The sequence below is a fragment of the Pleurodeles waltl genome, chromosome 4_2 (assembly GCF_031143425.1).
Source record: "Pleurodeles waltl isolate 20211129_DDA chromosome 4_2, aPleWal1.hap1.20221129, whole genome shotgun sequence".
NCBI classification, from domain to species: domain Eukaryota; kingdom Metazoa; phylum Chordata; class Amphibia; order Caudata; family Salamandridae; genus Pleurodeles; species Pleurodeles waltl.
The window spans coordinates 630,916,090-630,929,734 of record NC_090443.1 but is presented as its reverse complement, the minus strand read 5'-3'; positions in this window follow the sequence as shown (position 1 = coordinate 630,929,734).

Here is a 13,645-nt window from a genome sequence, read left to right as displayed (position 1 = left end):
TGTACCCATGTGCAGGCATTTCCTTGTGGGGGTTTTTGTGAGGGTGGCTTGTGGGGGTGATGTGTTTGTGCAGTGGGCATGCTTTGGTGATGGGTGTCCATGCTTTGGGGTCGCATGCAGGGCTTGGTGTTGGGATGGGTGGGTTGTGATGGTGAGGCTTTTGCTAGGGGTTGGTGTGATGGGGGAGGGGGTGAGGGTGGGGGTATGATTTGGCATGCAGGTGGGGTGGGGGTGGGAAGCAGTAGTGAAGATTTGACTTACCAGAGTCCATTCCTCCGCCTACTCCTGCGAGGCCCTCAGGATGCAGGATGTGCAAGACTTCCTCCTCCCACGCTGTAAATTCTGGGGGAGTAGGTGGGGGTCCGCCGCCAGTCTTCTGCACCGCTATGTTGTGCCTTGATACCATGGAACGCACCTTCCCCCGTAGGTCGTTCCATCTCTTCCTGATATCCTCCCGATTGCGTGGATGCTGTCCCACCGTGTTAACCCTGTCCACTATCCTTTGCCATAGCTCCATCTTCCTGGCAATTGTGGTGTGCTGCACCTGTGCCCCGAAGAGCTGGGTCTCTACACAGACTATTTCCTCCACCATGACCCTGAGTTCGGCGTCACTGAACCTGGGGTGTCTTTGGGGTGCCATGGGGTGGTGTGGTTGAGGTGTGGGGTGGCGTTTGTGGTGATGAGTGTGGTGCGTGTGGTGGTGTGTGGTGTTTGGTGCGTGGATTCTGTGTGGGTGATGGTGTTGTGTGCCTCTGTGTTGTGGGATTCTCTATTCTGTGCTCTGTCTCTAGCCTTCGTCAATGATTTCAGGTCGTAGGGGCTTGTGGGTGATGTGGGTGTGTGTTTTATATTGTGTTGGGTGTGTGGGAGTGGTGTTAGTATGTGTATCAGGTGTGTGTATTTCGAACTGACCAATGTGGCTGAGTTTTCTATGTGTGTGTGTATTTTGACCGCGGCGGTGTGTACCGCCAATGGAATACCGCGTTTGAAAGACCGCCGCGTGGATTTGTGGGTCGGAATGGTATGGGCGTATTTCTGTTGGCGTGGCGGTGGAGGTTTGGTCAGCGCCATTTTTTCACTGACCTTTGGTGTGGCGGATTTTTGAGGATGTCGGGTTTTCAGCGGTTTGCCAGTTGCGGGTCAGAATGACCGTGGCGGTTTACCGCGGCCGCGGCAGTGTTATGGCTGCCTTCTGGCCGGCGGTAGCGCCTTTTACTGCCGAGGTCAGAATGACCCCCATAGTAATGTGTTTTATATGTCCTGACAGTGAAATATTGCTAAATTCATTTTTCACTGTTGCAAAGCCTGTCCCTCTCATAGGTTAACATGTGGGCTACCTTTAAATCTGATTAAAGTGTAGATTCCCTTTGGGAGCGTATGGACATGTGGAGTTTGGGGTCTCTGAGCTCACAATTTAAAGTTAGGAAAGTTGATTTTAAGATTGTGCTTTTGAAAATGCCACTTTTAGAAAGTGAGCATTTTCTTGCTTATACCATTTCTGTGACTCTGCCTGTTTGTGGATTTCCTGTCTGGGTCAGTTTGACAGTTGGTCTGGTTGCACCTCACACTAGACAGTGACACAAAGGGAGCTGGGGTGTAGCCCGCATATCCTGATGAGCCATCTGTGCTAGGAGGGAGGGGAGGAGTGGTCACTCGCACCTGAAAGGGCTGTGCCTGTCCTCACACAATGCAGTCTCCGACCCGCTGGTGAGTGTCTGGGGCCTGGCCGGTGCAAGGCAGGATTTCACATTCAAAAGAGACTTTACTTTGAAGTAGGCCTACTTCAAAGGAGAAATTGGGTATAAGAAGGGCACCCAAAACCACAGACTTTAGAAACACTTCTGGAACCAAGAGGAACCTCTGCCTGGAGAAGAGCTGATAGCTGAGGAAGAAGTGCTGCCCTGCCTGTGACTGTGCTTTGTGGAGCTTTCCTGCAGTGCTGCTTCTGCCAGAGTAAGAGAGCAAAGACTGGACTTTGTGTGCCTTCCATCTTGTGAAGAAATCTCCAAGGGCTTGATTTAGAGCTTGCCTCCTGTTGTTTGAAGTCTCAGGGTCAGCAACGACTTCTCTCTGCCAGCACCTGGAGTCTCTGGAGAGACTCCTGCTCTGACAAGTGGTGCCCTATCCAGTCCCTGGGCCCTTGAAAGGAAAGCTGGTGGAAATCCAAGGAAATCGACTTCGGACGACTCCGGACTGACGGCGCTACTGAATCCGGGGACGCCACCTGCACCCGACGCCGTGACCTTCGCTGGAACGCGACGCTCTTCGCAGGCCCGACGCCTCTGTAGCCCCGCTGAAGTCCGCATCTCTGTGGAAGTCGCTGCACCACGTCGTGACCGATGCCGCTCGAAGTGCGCAGATTCAACGCTTCGCACAGACGCTGCGATCCCCCACTTCGCACATCGACTTGTTTCCACTCTTCACCAAAGGTACTGTACTTGGGGGTCTACGCGACTCCATGTCCGGCGCCGCTGGTGTCGGCTTGTTGGGAACGACTCCGTCACGATGCCATGTTAACACCTCATCGAAGCATTTTTGTTTCTAAGCGCTATTTTTTAGTTTAATCTTTAACAATTCATAACTTGACTTGTGTATGTTGGATTTTTGTCCTTTTGGTCTTGTTTTGTTTAGATAAATATTTCCTATTTTTCGAAACTGGTGTTGTGTCATTTTGTAGTGTTTTCATTAAGTTACTTCGTGTGTTGGTACAAATACTTTACACCTAGCACTCTGAAGTTAAGCCTACTGCTCTGCCAAGCTACCAAGGGGGTAAGCAGGGGTTAGCTGAGGGTGATTCTCTTTTACCCTGACTAGAGTGAGGGACCTTGCTTGAACAGGGGGTAACCTGACTGTCAACCAAAGACCCCTTTCTAACAGCCTGCATACTGGTGGTCGCCTATCCTGAGCTGGATGGGTGCTCAAGGGCATTACAGCAGCCACAAGGGGGTGAGTACAGTGCCCATCATTACTTCTAATGTCTGGTGGGGTGGTATCCGGGTGCGGGATGTGTGTCAGTGGGTGCCCCGAGGCCAGTCCTGACATTGCAGCTTAGGTCCCCTGGTGGCTAGGGTTTTGAAGGGATAGTCCTGCTACCTAGCTCGTAGGCATCCACCTCTGGTCAGGGCTGCGTGGGTCCCAGGTGTGCTGGATTTGGCGGTGTGTGCCCCTTTCCATGCCTTGGTGGCTAGCAATATCACTGGTAGTGCAATGCATAGTGTGTAGGCCTGTTCCCTGTGTGTGAGGGTGCTGTGTATGCCAACAGTGGTGTTGGTGCAGCCACTGACCAAGTGTATCCTTTGCTCTTCCCCCCTTTTTGTTTTGTCATCATGTCCTTATGTGCATTAGCATTATCTGATGGAGGGCAGAGGCACTGGCGACGGAGGGAGCTTCATCCCACAGGACTTAGGAGGCAGAGTCCACCGACGCTGAGGGCACCAGTGGGATGGAGAGCGAGGGGAGCACCACGGTGGAGACTGGAGGGGACAGTTCTGACACAGATACCTCCTCTGATGGAAGATTCCTTGTGGTGGAGGACACCTCTGTGACCACCGCAGCTACAGGTACAGCCCCCACCCCGTACCAGCACCGACCTCCCAGCAGCCCCTCATCGAGTTGCCCATTCCTGCTCACCCAGGAGGGTGGGCATCTCCTTCGCCCCAGACACCTCAGGCCCTGCCCCAGTGAGTCCTACTGCCCTGAGTGAAGAGGGTATTGACCTCCTGAGATCCATCTCTGTTGGGCAGTCAACCATTTTGAATGCCATCCAGGGACTGGCAGCCGAGATGCAACAGACTAATGCATTCCTGGAGGGCATTCACACTGGTTTGGTGGCCCAACAAAGATCGATCCAGGCACTGCCTCCTCTCTGATGGCAGCCATTGTCCCTGTTTCCACCCTCCCCCCTCCAACTTTCTCCTCCCAACCCCATCTCCTCAACCCCAACCTATTCCAAGCACACAGGCAGACGAACATACATTCAAGGCAACATACAAGAGTGTTTCTGGCAAACACAAGCACCACACGTCATCCCACAGGCACTCACACAAACGCCATCCAGATGCAGACATACCGGTATCTACTATTTCCAATGTTTCCCCCTCCTCCTTCTCCTCCACCTCCCTCCCAGTTCCGTCTACACTCACACCTGCATGCGGTACACCATCATCCACTACCATCATCACCACCACACCTAGCAGAACACACACCTCACTGGCAGACAGCTCCACAACAGCCATGCACATGTCCCGTGTGTCCTCTCCCATGGTGTCTGTGCCCCCCCTCCCAAGGTACACAAACGCAAGCACTCAGATACCCAACAGCCATCCACCTCCCAACAACATCCAGCCCATGCACCTGCACCCAAAATCAGCAGACACCTCCTACAACCACTCCTTCTTCCTCCACTCCCAAACCTTCTCCCTCTTCCCGCCCCATTGTCCCTAAAATACTTTTCCTCTCCACCATTGACCTCTTCCCTACCACTCCATCCTGCACGTCTGGCCAGGGTGGGAAGAACCGAGCTGAGCACCTCAGCCACCCATTCCGTGGGTCCAGTCGCCAACATACCCACTCATAGTGGGAAAGGAGCCAGGGCACATGTCCTGAGGGTGAAGGAGCGTGCACCAGGCAGCCTCAAGGGAAAGGAGCCTGCCTGAGCTGCTTCCAGGAAGACTAAGGAGCCTGTCGAAGCTGCTGCCCAGAAGACCAAGGAACCTGCCCCAGCTGCTACCAGTAAGATTAAGGAGCCTGTCACAGCTGCTGCTAGGAAGAGCAAGGAGCCTGCACCAGCAGGCAGGAGGAGCAAGGGCCTGGGGCTGGAATTGTGATGGAGCCCCAACTACCAACCACCAATGAGCAGCCACCTTAGGATGCAATGGATAGGCAATAGCTTCTCCACAGCAGCAGCAGCACCACCACCACTGGGCAGCTGTCCGAGGCTGCAGCGGATGGGCAGGAGCTTCCCTTCACCAGCAGCAGCAGCAGCACCACCACCACTGAGCAGCTGTCCAAGGCTGCAGGGGATGGGCAGGAGCTTCCCCCCACCAGTAGCTGCAGCACCACCACCACCACTGATCAGCAATCCGAGGCTGCAGGAGATGGGCAGGAGCTTCCCACCACCAGTGGCTGCAGCAGCACCACTACTACCACTGAGCAGCCATCACTGCCGGTGGACGGTATGTAGTCCTGCCTCCACGGGCTGCTGTGCGGCCCAGCCCATGCACATCCAGTGGGTATGACACCCACCTGAGAGACTGTGACCTTGCACTCCCCAGGATCAAGAGCAAAGGGCACGATGCCCCTTCCAGAACCAGTGGGTAAGACACCCACCAACCCCATTCTCCCCAAGATCAAGAGCACAGGGCATGATGCCCCCTCCAGAACCAGTGGGGAAGACACCCACTCGAGAGACTATGGCCTTGCACTCCCCAGGATCAAGCACAGGACATGTTGCCCCCTCCAGAGCATGTGGGCAAGTCACCCACTCGAGAGACAGAGGCCTTGCACTCCCCAGGAGCAAGCACAGGGCATGTTGCCCATCCAGAACCAGTGGTCTTGTTTCATCTCCTGGCGGAGGTGCCCCGCGTTCCCTTGAGGTGCCTGTCTGTTTACCAAATGATGCCCCTGCAGTGTTCTCTCCATGTTGATGCAGGTGAAAAGTGGGGCCTTGGACTTTGGCCTGTGGCCATGTGGCCCACTACATGTAAGTCACCCCTAAGGGACACCCTAGCTAGCCCTATGGGTAGGGTGCATGTATGTAGAAGGCAGGACATGTGGAAGGTTGCATAGCCTGTCCTGGTAGTGACAAACAGCCTAACTTGGTGGCTCACTGATGTGAGTGCTGCCTTCTCATAAGATTAAATTAGAAATGCTCTGCCTTATGTGTAAGGGGTTTTGTTTGATTCATGAGGGGTAGCGTAGGCATGTTTGGTTTGGTTGTAATGGTGGCAAGAAATGCTGCTTACTAGTGTAGGTGTATTTTTTATTACTATTACAGAAATGCCACTTCTAGGAAGTGAGCATTTCTCTGTGCTTATGACTCTGGTGTTTTGCAGCTTGCCTCCAATCCACGTCTGGTCAGACTGACAGTTGGGCTTTGTGCATACTTTTCCGACAGCCTGTACACAGGGACAGTGGAGGTGTCACAGAGATGCATCTACATATTACATGGTCTTCCTGGGCTGATAGAAGGGAGAGGTGGGGCACACCTGGCCTCACACAATAGGGTTGTTTACCCCCCTCTTCTCCTCATTGTAAAACACACAGAAAACCGAGTATAAATACAGGGGAATTTTCCCCACAATTTAGACATTCTTGGGACTCCAGAAACTTACTTCAAACTGGACACAGGACGCTGGTGAATGGATTTACCAGGACCCACCTGGGACTGCTGCTGCTGTGCTGACATGTGACATGCCTGGTCACTAGGAGGAACTGCCACCATCTGCATTCCTTGTGCTGGCTTGTTGTTGAGGCCTGGTAGCGCTGTGCTACCCTCCCTTTTGTCTCCAGAGGCAGGGTGCTGTGGCCCCTGACCCCTGTACTTCCCAAGCAGCACGAGGAGCGCTCCTTTTCTACCTATATAGTGCCTGGAGAGTACTTTTCAGCATCCCGCTGGCGCTTCCAGAGTACGTTGCTGTGTCCATTCCTCACCCCATGCTCAGTGTGCGTGCTTTGCCACCTTCAAAGTTCACCGCCGTGACCCGATATGCAAGAAGTGCCTGAAGCGCTTTCAAAAAGTGCTCCATTTGCTGCCCGACTTCACCACTGAAGCCTGAGTGTTTTTGACTGTTCAAGCACATCTCGCTCCACCCAGTACCCCCAGGGCACCGAAAGAAGGAAGAAAGGAGTGAGTAGGCTCCAATAGTGACCCCGGGGAGAAGCTCACATTCAAAAGAGCCCCGAGATACCAGCAGGCACCTTCCTGGTGCCTACACACTGCAGGGGCCCGGGAATGGCAGGAAGGCGGCTTGCGCAGTGTCGGGTGCGGCCACGTTAGAGCAGGAGGGAAGCCTCATCAGAGGCCCCTGCTCTACTCTTCATTTTAGGCAGCCGCACCAAGGAAAAGGGCAGCTGCCTACAACGACGCAGGGCACGGGTGCGGAAAAGGAGTTTCTTTCCCCTGGCCACTGCCTTAGGCCTCTGTTGTTTGTGTGGCCCCCCAAGAGGGTCAGTCATGACCCGTAGGGGGTCACCGAACGTGTCGGAGCCGGATTCAGGTGTGGGCCCCGACACTCAGCACCGTAGGGGGTGCCTACCGGCCCCTCCCCCCAGGATCAATGCGTGGACCCCGCTTCGCATCTAGGAGCTACGGGGGCCCCTCTAGTGACCTTTGCATCACAGAAAGTGCCATTCATCATAAAAGAAACAGGTACTTTCCTCTGACATACTTAAAAGTTCCTAATATGGGCTTTAGGGGTTTATAGGCTAACCGGTTTGTTTCTTGATGTACCATATATGTTTTGCCGATGTTCCTTTTATGGAACTGCTCTACAGATATGTTTCCATGACTTGTCATAGGTTTTTATCATGCTCTTAGGATAGGCATTTTATGTTCCTTTAAAACAAAATCTCATGGAAACGCGGCAACGACCGATAATGCATCGATGATTTTTTCTACGCCGAAATATCCTGAATGAACTGTGGTGGATTTTCCAGTGGAAGTAGTTCCTCTTCTAACAATGGCCGATGACAAGTAGTTTTCGTCTAGTTATCACAGTCCTGGAATGAGTAAAACCTTTTTTTACTCTTTGTCTTTCATCTTTTGAATGAACAATTTGTCTTAGTGCTTTGGATGTTCTTGAGAAAGATTGTTGTAATCCTGATGAAGCACCAGTGGATCCATTTTGGACATTTGTTGAGGTGCAAAACATGTTGACTTTTCTTAAGAGTTAACGTCATTGCACTTGACTTCTAGAGGAAGTAAAGTCTGGGATCATTAATTCCCTTTCACTTTGTTATTGTTTTTAATCTTGACCGGGTCCTGGCTCATTTATTAAAATATTTTCTACTGAGGAGGTAACCAAGCCAATTTTAATTGTAATTTTCCATCGCTCAAGCTGTTTCTTTGTAACCTAAGACTATTTGGTACTAAGGTACAATTAATTCCTTATGGTAAGATGGTCCGATGTAGGATCCTGTCAGACATTACAACACCAGTCTGACGTGGAGCATAGCCCGATGATGATGCATGACTGCTTTTGCTACTGCAGGAGTGTATGCCGGTGTTGAGAGGTAACAATACCCTCCATCTTTTTGGAACTGTGAACTCATTATCTTTATATTTTCTGTTCCTTGACAAAGGAATTTATTTCTTTATTGTGATTCATGACTACTGCTTATGTTGTAGAATCCTGAGTACTTACAGGTTCTAATGTGAGTACTGCTTATTCTTGCAGAGTATTAGAAACTTGTGTAACGTTCTGACATCTGCTAAGGTAGCAGAGTGTTACTGACATGTAATGTTTGGTCAAATTATGTTTTGTGCAATACAGTTTATTTTTACATGGCTCAGTGTTGTGTTTACTTTGTGGGGTACATATTACGTCACATGTGTTGTGCGTGTTGTGCAAATGCTTTACACATTGCCTCTGGATAGGCCTGACTGCTAGTGCCAAGCTACCAAGGAGGTGAGCAGGGGTTATCTTGGACGTGTAACTCCCTTGTCATGACTAGAGTGGGTGGGTTCTGCCTGGCTTAGGTGCATACCCTAGCCAACCAGAAACCCCATTTCTAACAATCTTATTAACCCCTTAGCTGCTGGGCCGTTTCCCCCCCCCAGTGCTGAGCCCTTTTTTGGCTATTTGGGGTCGTTCGCGCTTAGGCCTTCATAACTTTCTGTCCACATAAGCTATCCACGCCAAATGTGCATCCTTTTTTTCCCAACATCCTAGGGATTCTAATGGTACCCAGAGTTTGTGGTTTCCCCTGGAGGAGACTAAGAAATTAGCCAAAATACAGTGAAAAATGTGTTTTTTCCAATAAATGGGAAAAAAGGCCTGCCGAAGAAGGCTTGTGGTTTTTTCCCTGAAAATAGCATCAACAAAGGGTTTCTGGTGCTAAAATCACCATCTCCCCCCTTTCATGAACGGGCAGACTTGAATCAGAAAACCACATTTTTCAACACAAACTTGGCATTTTACTGGGATATCCCCCATTTTTACTATTTTTGGTGCTTTCAGCCTCCTTCCAGTTAGTGACAGGAATGGGTATGAAACCAATGCTGGATCCCGGAAAGCTAAACATTTCTAAAAAGTAGACAACATTCTAAATTCAGCAAGGGGTCATTTGTGTAGATCCTACAAGGTTTTCCTACAGAAAATAACAGCTGAAATAAAAAAATATTGAAATTGAGCTGAAAACAACAGCCATTTTACTTTATGTTTTACTCTGTAACTTTTTCCTGCAATGTCAGATTTTTTAAAGCAATATACCGTTATGTCTGCTGGACTCTTCTGGATGCGGGGATATATAGGGCTTGTAGGACCCTAGGTACCCAGAGCCAATAAATGAGCTGCACCCTGCAGTTGGTTTTCATTCTATACTGGGTATACAGCAATTTATTTGCTGAAATATGAAGAGTGAAAAATAGGTATCAAGAAAACCTTTGCATTTCCAAAATGGGCTCAAGAAAAGGTTTTGAGGAGCAGTGGTTATTTGCACATCTCTGAATTCTGGGGTGCCCATAATAGCATGTGAATTGCAGGGCATTTCTCAAATAGAGGTCTTTTGCACACTCTCTTATATTTGGAAGGAAAAAATGTAGAGAAAGCTAAGGGGCAATAACACTTGTTTTGTTTTGTTTTGTTTTGTTATTCTATGTTCCCCCAAGTCTCCTGATAAAAATGATACCTCACTTGTGTAGGTAGGCCTAGCATCCGCGACAGGAAATGCCCCAAAACACAACGTGGACACATCCCATTTTTGACAGACAACAGAGCTGTTTTTTGCAAAGTGCCTACGTGTATATTTTGGCCTCTAGCTCAGCAGGCACCTAGGGAAACCCACCAAATCTGTGCATTTTTGAGACCTAAGGGAATCCAAGATGGGGTGACTTGTGGGGCTCTGACCAGGTTCTGTTACCCAGAATCCTTTGCAAACCTCAAAATGTGGCTAAAAAAACAAGTTTTCCTCACATTTTGGTAACAGAAAGTTCTGGAATCTGAGAAGAGCCACAAATTTCCTTCCACCCATCGTTCCCCCAAGTCTCCCGATAAAAATTATACCTCACTTGTGTGGGTAGGCCTAGCGCCCGCGACAGGAAATGCCCCAAAACACAACGTGGACACATCCCATTTTTTGACAGAAAACAGAGCTGTTTTTTGCAAAGTGCCTACCTGTAGATTTTGGCCTCTAGCTCGTGGCGCGCTGACGTCACAAAGGGGCGGGTGGGGGGCGGGGGGAGAAACAGAAGAGTTCCGTGTCTCCCTGGGATAAAAAAAAAAAAACTCCTCGGCCCTCCCTGGTGTCGGCCACTGGTCGTGACCCGCACCAGGGAGGTAGTGTGGGCGTCGGGCAGTGGCCGACGCCCGCACTTAAGAGGTTAAACTCACTTTAGTAAATGTGTTTTGTCCTTGCATTATTCAGCCGATTATGTTTTCTTGTGCATCTGATTGTGTGTATTGTGTGCGTGCATGGGGTGTGTGTGGTACGTGTGTGTGTCACAGTCATTTTCCTCCCTCCCTCCCTCCCTTGTGTGCTAGGTGGCTGTACTCACCATTGTCGTCTTCGCCGTCATTGGTATTCACGGTGGAGCAGCACGTAGAATTCCATGGGGAAGTTATCCAGCTCGGCTCCATGGCAGCGTTGTTCTTCTCTGTATCTCTAATGTTGAGTCGTTTCACTTCTGTGCAGTGTTTCTTCACTGCTTTTAATGTTGTTGGTACCACCCCGGAAAAGGTGGCGGATTGGCATGTCTTAATATGGTGGGTGGAACATTGAGGCGGCTACTGCCACGGTGCCTGTTGTTTCCGCCCTGAAGGTCGGTGTGGTAAAGTGGCTGTCTATTGAACCTTGTTGGCGGTACTGCTGCTACTTTTACACCAACCACTAGGGTTGTAATGAGGGCCTATAAGTAGTCTTTACCACACTGTCTTTAACATTCAGATAAGTACTACACAAGTAAATATATAATGAATTGTTTTTAATCTTTGCCACACATTCTTTACCATGTGGTACTTAACACACAGGTAAATATGTATATTTTATAGAATGGCATTTGTTCATGTTTTATGTTTTTTTTTAAAGATATAGGGGGTTATTACAACTTTGGAGGAGGTTTTAATCTGTCCCAAAAGTGACGGTAAAGTGACGGATATACCACCAGCCGTATTACGAGTTCCATAGGATATAATGGACTCGTAATACGGCTGGTGGTATATCCGTCACTTTACCGTCACTTTTGGGACGGATTAACACCTCCTCCAAAGTTGTAATAACTCCCATAATGTGTAAAGGTATAGGGAGGTAAGGGTGATTTTAGGATTAATGGTTGGTAGAGGTAAAAGAAGGCAAGGGTGATTTTAGCGTAAATGGGTAGGTAGAGGTAAAAGGAGGTAAGGGTAATTTTAGGGTTATGGGGTGGTCACAGGTAATGGGAGGTAAATGTGATATAAGGGTTTGGGTTAGGTACAGGTAAAGTGGGTAAGGGTATTTTAGTGTTTAGGAGAGAGCAGAAGTAAAAGTAGGTTCGGAGATTTAAGACAATTCTTAGAAATCTGGGTGGCAAATTCACCAAAAAAAGAAAAATAGATCGTATAGTGACTGCACCAGCACATAGAGGGATGACTAGGGGATCCATGAGAACCCTTTTCTCCCTTTGAGACTGCTGCACTTAAGAGGACACATACAGGGGGTCATTCTGACCCAGGCCGGCGGCGACCGCCAGAATACCGCTGCGCGGTCAAAAGACTGCCACGGGTATTCTGGGTTTCCCGCTGGGCTGGCGGGCGACCGCCAGAAGGCCGCCCGCCAGCCCAGCGGGAAACACCCTTCCATGAAGATGCCGGCTCCGAATGGAGCCGGCGGAGTGGAAGGGGTGCGACGGGTGCAGTTGCACCCGTCGCGATTTTCAGTGTCTGCATGGCAGACACTGAAAATCTTTGTGGGGCCCTGTTACGGGGGCCCCTGCAGTGCCCATGCCATTGGCATGGGCACTGCAGGGGCCCCCAGGGGCCCCACGACACCCCATACCGCCATTCTGTTCCCGGCGGCCAAAACCGCCAGGAACAGGATGGCGGTATGGGGGTCGGAATCCCCATGGCGGCGCAGCAAGCTGCGCCGCCATGGAGGATTCCCCAGGGCAGCGGGAAACCGGCGGTACACCGCCGGTTTTCCGTTTCTGACCGCGGCTGTACCGCCGCGGTCAGAATGCCCATGGGAGCACCGCCAGCCTGTTGGCGGTGCTCCCACGGTCGTTGGCCCTGGCGGATTTTACCGCCAGGGTCAGAATGACCCCCATAGTCCTAAACCCTTTTGTGCACACTTTTGATGTGCTTCCTAACGGTATGATATTTTTTGCGCCCACATCTGTAAAACAGCGTGGGTGCAGAGGCAAAGTGATACCCTCATTTTCTGAGGCACATGCAAATGAGAGAACACCCTATCACAATAACACTGGCAATACATGGCACCAGCACCATCAGTATTACAAAAGGGGCCCCACAAGAGTCTGTGGCCTTTTCTTCAATATCAAAGTGCCCAGGGGTGCACAAAGCGGATGCACATGCCCGTTGTGCACCCAGAGCACTTTCTGAAATGGGCCCCAGGTGTCTATTTTATTCACACTCTTCATTTCGTTTTTTTTTCAAGTTCGTGCCTTTCTTTTAAATTTCTTGTACATATTGGGTGTGCCTGGACATTATGAGCCATATTTACAAGCCCCATGGCGCAGTACAGTGCAGCAAATGACTGTGCTGTGTCACCCTGCACCACAGGGAAAGACTAGAAATGCACTGTATTTGCAAGATACAGTGCATTTCTGTCCTTCCCCCTGCACTGGTGCACAAGTTGCTGCCTAGCACCAACACAGGCACCCTTACACGCACAAAAACAATCTAAAGAGGCATTTTCCTCTGTCTATGTGTGCTGCTGAATGCAACACACATGAAAAGAGTAAACAAAAAGGAGAAATAAATATATTTTTGCTCACTGCATCTGCCCTTGGAAGGCATACGGTTTTGATGCATTCCCATGTGTGCAGATTATTGTAAATATGGGAATGCGTCAAAACTCATGTGTGCTTTGTGTGAACACCCACCACAATACCCATGGTACGCCTCCCTGATGCAGTGTAAAGCAACGCAGAGGCTTGCGCTACATTGCCTTACATCATATCTAAAAGGCAATGAAAAGCCAGGCAATGTGAATTTGCATGACCTTGTAGATATAGGTCTGCGCTGTGCGTCACTGGTGCATCACAAACAGTGATGCACTGGAGGCGCACTGGCTTGTAAATATGCCCTATTGTGTTTTTTATCAGTTTCTGTATTTATTTCATTCAGTTATTTATTAGGCAGTAATAGCACCATGGGTCACTTAAATATGTCAAGGTGCCTAGAGGCAGATGACTTTTCCCTATTCTGCTTTCCTGGTTGTTGGATACACACTCCAGTCAAGACCCTGAATTCTTGCCACTGAATGGACACAC